The following is a 7,771-nucleotide window of genomic DNA, read 5'->3' on the forward strand; positions in this document are numbered from 1 at the left end:
GATGAAGCATTTTTATAACTAACTCGGTTTAAATTAGCATGAGTAGAAATAAACCAGAACATCAGTTCTTTTTAAAGCCCCCTGGCTTAAGAGGGATAACCGGGGAGTTGGCCTAAATGCCAAGCTGCGCAGGAAAAAACTGTAGTTTTATGAAAGCAAATTTAGTCAGACAGGAATAATGAATACCTTAGTAGAGGTAAAGGCTGTCTTACAAATCTAAACCCATACTGCAACAGACTTCCATTTGGCCCAATATATTGTTATTTATTTGTATTAAAATCTAGAAACCATAACTGCCGTAAGTTGGCAGACGACGAAGAAGATAGATGTGAGACATCTCAGCTGACTTTTTAACTACCTGCAGTTTAATATCTGATTTTTTAGCCAATGGAAGGGGGTAATGAGTGAAAAGCATGTCCTGTACGCAATTCATGTTATTCCAGTCTTAGGCAAGAGAGATGAATCATCCTCTGAAAGTGTTTCTCTCTCTATATTAAATGTACTGGGAGTCTGGATAAATAACTGAAATGAGACTTCTAGCTTTTAGAAGGTAAGAAGGAGTGAGTCTTGCCTCATTGCCTAAAAAACTTGCAGTCTAAATGAGGTAGACCACAGACAGAAAGGAAAACAATTATACAGACAAGAGAAGTGATCTGCCTGGAGTAGCACAATTCTTTCACAGGTGATTCTTCCCAGCAGACTATTTTCGTTGGTCCACTCTGCCCCTTCACCAGGTTCATCATGCAGCAGGACCCTTGATACATAATAAAAAGAGTCCTGGTATTTGTCACCTGTGTGGTTAAATAATATGAAGATGAAGATACGGAATTGAATGAACTATAATAATTTGCCCAGTTTGTTGCAAGGCTGTTGAAACTGTAATTTTGCTATGTGGATTTTTGAAAGTAATTTCCAAAAGTTTTGTTTATACTGGTGATGATGGAAAATTCAGTCTTTCGTTAATTCTGTTCCAACTCTACAGCCATTCACAGCCAGTCCACTAAATTTTTTAAAATTATAGAAGCGTTCCAATAGGACTTATGTGTTCACAGAGAATAATTCCTGCTGGCGCTCTGCTTTCTTACAGAATATTTACATATGTGTATATAAAAGTATAGGTTTTCATCACTGTCTCAAGACTTCATCTGATGCCTAGTGAAATTAATAAATAAATAAATAAAAATCCTGAAACTAATTCCAGTGATTCTTCTAAAGTTCCACTGTGTTCTTTATTTGAAACTAATCACAAAATTGATGGGACCAAACTTACAAAACTCTTGCCTGTTTCCTTAAGACACAATTAATCACCAAAACATAAAATAATTTTCAAAGAAAAAAAATTTAAAAAAATGCACGGAACATCTTCTCCCTGTGGTGTTAAATAATATCTTTGTCAGACAATAGTAATGTCTTTGTAGAACTCAAGAGAAATCTAATATTGTTGCTGAATGTGTTACCGAAGCAATTTTTCAAGGTTGATAAATACAGGATTGAAGAAGGAATGCCGAGAAGTATTCATACAGGCGTCAGAGATTCGAAATAACTTTATTCATCCACAAAAGTATCTTATCAGCCAGAGTGATGCTCCAGTAAATATGAGCGCTGAAGACATAACTCCATCAATAAAAACAAACAGCTTGCAATACTATCAGAAACAAAGGCACAGAAATGTTATCAAATGACTGATTATATTGTATAAATCAATGGTGTGTCCTTGTCTGGAATACTATGTTCAACATAAGGAGCTGCAGCAGAAACAGATAGACTTGTGTAGAATATAAAAGAGCAATGTTAGTGGAAACATGGAGTTTCAGGACAGGAAAACAGAATGAGTAATATAAAGATATACCAAAAAGAAAACTCACACCAAGAGTTATTGAAAAGATAAATCACTTTCTTCCTTACATAAAAGAGGAGTTTGCTCCAACTTGACTCGTATTTATGTAACATTTATTATCTGTACATCCTCTAGCCATTTAATTTCTGTGAGACTTCCCGAAAGACATAGACTTTTTATTAGTAGTATAATACTTAAATAAAATTTTTGAAAAACCACGCAGAAGTCATGCAAATGTCATTTGCTGTTAAGTCATCTCGTTTTTACCAGTGGTATAGCTTCAGCAGGAAGTTTCAGAATTGCCTGTATTGTCTAGAGTTAGGGTGTCCTAAAGAAGGTTTGTAGTGGGGACTGAGACATTATCAGGCAGAGAAACCAGTAAGTGCTTGAGTGTGTGTGAGAGGTGTCTAAGAGCACATAGCTGGCATGATCAATTGCGAGTATGTAACCAGATCCTTTCAGTGCTGTTTGCTCTGAAGAGGTCTCTGGTCTGACCACACAAAACAGTGCAGTGATGTGTTTGAGCTTATGCTAAATAATTATTTTGACATAGAAACATCAGCATTCCCTTCATAAACCAGGGGTAGCTTGGAAGGCTTCACTACTCCGTTCCCTCAGCAGCTTGTGACTCACAGCTCTTGTTTTCTTGTTCCCAGCAGCCAATTTAGAGAGAGGCAACCTCCGACCCAAATAAAAGCAACTATTTCCAGTTGTTTGATGACATTTAGTTACAGCCTTTTGCTGTTTCCCTCAGGCAAGAAGTCTCACAGCTCTCTAGTAAACACTGGTTGTTGTCTCAGGGGCTCCCTGGATCTGGCCTACTTGCCCTGGAGCTACCATCAAGATCCCAGGCCTCCTCCTCCTCCAGCGTCTGGTGGAGAAGGACAGTGCATGGACATGGGGGCTGCAAAGATCCTTCAGAGTGTAAGGAAGTGCAGTTTGGCAGCATCAGACTGCACAAGGCTGTTGCTGGACATCTTTCTTTCATTGCAGGTCTTGGCTTTCCAAAAGCACGGACAGCCCCCTGCTAAAGCTGTGCTTTAAGAGCACAGCCTGAGGCAGCACATTGCCCAGACGAACAGTGTTGGGAGCCCCAGGGAATAGCTGATGGAGCAATGCAATGTATTTGCTGAAAAGTGTGGGATTTTTGTATATACACACATACCTCACATACATACATACGTTTGAGTATGTTTATATATGCATAGGTATTAATATGTGTACATGTACACAAGCTAAAATATGGAATTTGTACAGAACAGGTCTGTTTGTGATCCCTTCAAAAAATCACCAAGAAGACAGTTAGGAGAATTTTGAAACTGTCATAACATGGCAGGGAGGGGAGATGAAAGGGAAGGTAAGGCTGATATATACATATATAATATACATTAATTGGTGTATATATATATATTTTATATATATATATATAAATCCCTATATATATCCCTATATATATATAGGGATAAACTCCGCTGTTTTGGATCAAACATGTTAACTCATTAAAAAAGGCAATTATTATAGTGTTTGAATCACTATCGTGTATTTCATGAGCTCAGAGGAAGAGCTGGAAGGAAAGCAGTCCTCCCACAAAGATACACAGCCCATAACATTTACAATGAACTACTTAGTTAGCTGGGAACTGGCCTTCTCCCTCAGGTGGAGAGAGCTGATAGCCAGCGCTGGACACAGCATGAATTTGGACATTCTTCCTGGATCCAGCTGAATATGGGGGAATGAGATGGGCTTCTGCAGAATGTGAGGTCCAAACTGTGGATAGCTTTTAAGTTGATACCAGCCCCACTAACTCTGTGTCACACGTTATTGATTCAGCAATAACTGAGGGTCAGACAACTATTAATCTCAGCAGGGGAGCACTGCTTGTTTATCTGTTGTCAGGTTTATTTGCTGTCAGATTTCTGAACTGCCGTTCTTCCAAAGGTCTGAAGACACATATGATGGTCACAAGCAGTGGAAGCAGGGCTTGAGAGCTCCTAATATTAAATCCATTCATTCAGTAGTCCCTTTTTGTGATATTGTTCTCAAAAACAGTTGGTATTTATGCTTTACATTTGGCTATAAGATGGCTGGCATTTACCCATGTGGTAGGCCATATTGGTCATGGATGGCTGCATTGCAGAGATGGAAAAATCAGTTCTCAAAAAAAAAAAAAAAGCTCATGGAAAAATGTGAATATATCCATAATAAAAGACAGAACAGAACATGATCTTCTGGAGCCTTTTATTTAAAAACACAACTGCAAAGTCAGGAAATGAATTTTTTCACCAAGAACCAGGGTAGAGTTCACCAAGAATGGGGTAGAGTTATTGTCTAATGCCTCTGTTAATAGTATTGTAAATAATACTCATTATATTTTACATTGTTTATTTTTCTATGTGTCTTTCTTAAAGTCAGCTGTAAACAACTACCAATTATTTCTCAGAGTTTAGAACAGTAATTAAGTTGAATTGTTTAACCTTTTTTTTGGTGATTGGAGCTCAGACCTGTCTTCTAGGAGTGAGTCACCCTGAGCAGTAGAGAATGAAGTTTGTGCTGGATATAAATATACAATATTGACTCATTATCTTCCTTCTTCATTGTATCAAAAATTCATTCATATTTTAGATATTTCTTTTTCATGTCTATAAACTCTAAACATGTTGTTTAGCTGCCTTTGACTCCCTGACATTATGTTCTGTTGCACAAAGATTTGCAAGGTATGTAAATATGAAAAATGTACAGGAGGTTGTCATTTGCTGGCACTGTGTGCCCAGTATGGATTGATCTTACTGTAACGGAAGAGCAGTGTCACATACTCTCAATTGCGCACTACATTGTTTATGAAATTCTTACTTCTTTGTTATTGTTTTTCTAACTGTTTAATCTAAAGAAAACTCTTAGTGACTGAAAGAATATGACAAGCTGCATAACAATAGTCAGTATCCATAGCAGTTTCCTAATTTGTGCAATTCTTCTGCCTCACTGAAACGTACAGATCCTGTCCTTTCTCCTCTCATCCAACCTAAATGAAATTTTTAGTACGTGCACTTAATTAAGGTTAATTTCTGGGGACTGTTTGACTCATCTTCAAAGCTGGTAATAGATTTTGATGAAAATTTTCCTAGCATAATGGAGGGTGTAGCTGAAAAACTGAGCTTTTCAAAAACAAAAACTCTCAATTATTTTTTTTTACAGAATTTAAAAGAAAAAGGAGTTCTTTTAGCAGAAGTGTACATATTTTCTTTCTTCTTCCTCTTCAGAGAATGGGGATAGGGAGATTAACTCAAAGGTAAACAGCTATAAATTTAGACAAAAAGACAACAAAACATGTTTCAAAATACTTTCCTGTGTAATACTGATGAAAAATGAAAATGTTTCTCCTCTTTACTTGCATAAATAGTGATTTTTCTGATAAACTTGGATGAATTTTGATAAATTACTGGATAACAATTCTTATTTCTTCGATTTTATAGAATATGTTTACTGGAAGAAGGTGATCAATTGATTATCAGCCACCAGTTTTTTCTACAACTCAAAAGAAGGTGGATATTCAATTAAATTTTATTTTGAAACAAAATGAGAAGGGATCTTGGTAGCCCTGGAGTGTTCCACCTTGGCCTTTGCCTAGGACAGAATGTCTAAATTTTCTACTCAAAATGACCATGTTCTATTTTCTTTTCTTTTTTTCATGTCCTGTGACAACAACCTCTGTTTATCAGACCTGGCTTTTTCACATCCCAGGCTGGCCAGGTCTGCTTTAAAGGCTGAGGCTGTTGGACTTCAAAATGATAAACATCTATGCTTATTTGATTTTCATCTGTTAATATCCTTTTATTTTTAAAAGGAACAGGTTTCTCCTTGTATTGTTATCTCATAATTCAATGTAATCTCATAATCCTTTGGCCAGTAATGAGAGCGTTTTTCTGGTTACTTTATTCTGGCCATCTTTAGAGATAGCTGTGAGTAAGAAAGGACTTCTGTCTCTTCATCTGTTTGCCCCACTTTTTTTTTTTTTTTAAATAAAGGCCATCTGGATTTTATTTTGCTCTGAAGAATGTACAGCATGTACAGAATTTGTTTTCCATGTGAGAGACAGCATTCAGTTACAACTGCTTGGATTGTAAGTCTGCAAATGTTTGTGGCAAAATACCTGGCTTCAAGTTCTGCTTTCTAAAAAGAAATGTGAGCTAAGCCTGATCTTGAGGCTGAATATGGGAGGGAGGGGGGGAGGGGAGAGTGGGTGGGGAATGCCATGTTGGAGAGCCTGAGAGTTTCATATAACCCATATTCAGCCATTACTGTGTTGCCCTGAACTTTACACGGCACGTCATGATAGCACGTCAAATCCTATCGTCCTGTGGCAGTTCTAGTGAGAACAGATTAAAACTCCAACTAAGACATATAACGGCTTTAAGCCAGGGGAAAAAAAAAAACAACTTGAAGAAAGTACACATCTAGCTGGTGGTGTACTATGTACTCAGTGCATGCTGTCAGAGGGGGGTGTGGTTCATTATTGTGATGTTCTTGCCTTGCAATAACAACTTTACCAGCTATCCCTGCCATAGTAACTACTGTCATCATCACCGTTGTTCAGAAAGAACAAATATCATAGAAAGAATATCATAGAAATAATCCAGGTATGACACATTTTTGCAACTGAATTGCTGTGTGTGTACACAAAAGATAACTTGTTCAAAAGCTTATGGAGGGATTCTGTGCAAAGTCCTTCAAGGAGCATGGCATGGACCAAGTGAGTAAGAAGTGAAGCGTGATCGTGTTCTGCCCCTTCATCCCCAGCATCCCTTGGCCTAGACAACTTGGAGGTACAAAAGGCCTGGTCCTATAAAGGTTTCACTGAGCCTGGTCTCTGCACTTCCTAACTTCCTGGAAAAGAAGAGACCTTCTTGATCTACCGAGGACCAAGAGTAGCTCACTGTTTATTTCCCCTTGGAGACAGAGCAAAATATCATAGTACTAAAATTGAATTGAAGAACAATTAAAGAAATTATCCAATATTCTGTGAAACAAGGGATCAAGCTGTGCTGGAGTCCCCAAGTAATAGGCCCTGGTTCAGTCTGGAAAATTATTTTACAGCTAATTCTGGTCCAGGAGTTCACTCCCAAACTTACCTGTAAAATAAAGCACTGCTTGCAAGTTTATGTACTAGGAGATGAGAGGGAAGGTTAGACACATTTCTTTTCACTCTTGATCTACTTCGGTGCCATATAATCTGTATAATCCCAACGCTATCCATGCTGAAAATTAAAAAAAAAAAAAGGAAAATAAAAAGGAAAAGGAAAAGAAAAAGAAAAAAAGAAAAAAGAAGTGAAAGAAAGAAAATGAAGATGCAATTCAAAAAGAAGCATTTAAGCATTTCAGAGGTGAAATAAAAATATCTAAGCTACATGCCTGCTGGACATACTTGGAAATATGCTCATAATGGCTCAGAAAGCAGCAGCTAAGAATGTGACAGGCTGATTTCTCCTACGCTACCTCCAAGCACCACTCTACACATCCTACGAGCTGGGAGCAGCACTTGTTTCAGTCAAAATAAGCTTTTCAAAATGCAATTGTTCTGTCTAAAGTGGGTGTTTAGGTTTACTCCTGTAATCAAGAGAACTTCTAGATGAGGATTCAATTCATCCTGAGATAGGTGTCTGGAGCAGATGGGGTCTCTTGCTGTCTGGACAGTGCCCTTGAAGGAAATCTTGGCAGGTGGCAAGTTAGAGTTTTCTAAATGCTAAGGAGGCTTCTCTCACCAAGATACTCACAGGATGCAGGACCCACAGAAGAGATTGGGGAACTCAACTGTTTTTGGTTATATGATTTCATTTGTTTTTCTCAAGAGTGTATCAGCCAACTCTTCATTTTCTTTCAGCCACCACAGTACATCGCTGACTTACGTATTTCAAACACTGTTTACAGAATTTGTTTTTC

This window comes from Numida meleagris, chromosome 1 (genome assembly GCF_002078875.1).
Source record: "Numida meleagris isolate 19003 breed g44 Domestic line chromosome 1, NumMel1.0, whole genome shotgun sequence".
NCBI lineage: Eukaryota > Metazoa > Chordata > Aves > Galliformes > Numididae > Numida > Numida meleagris.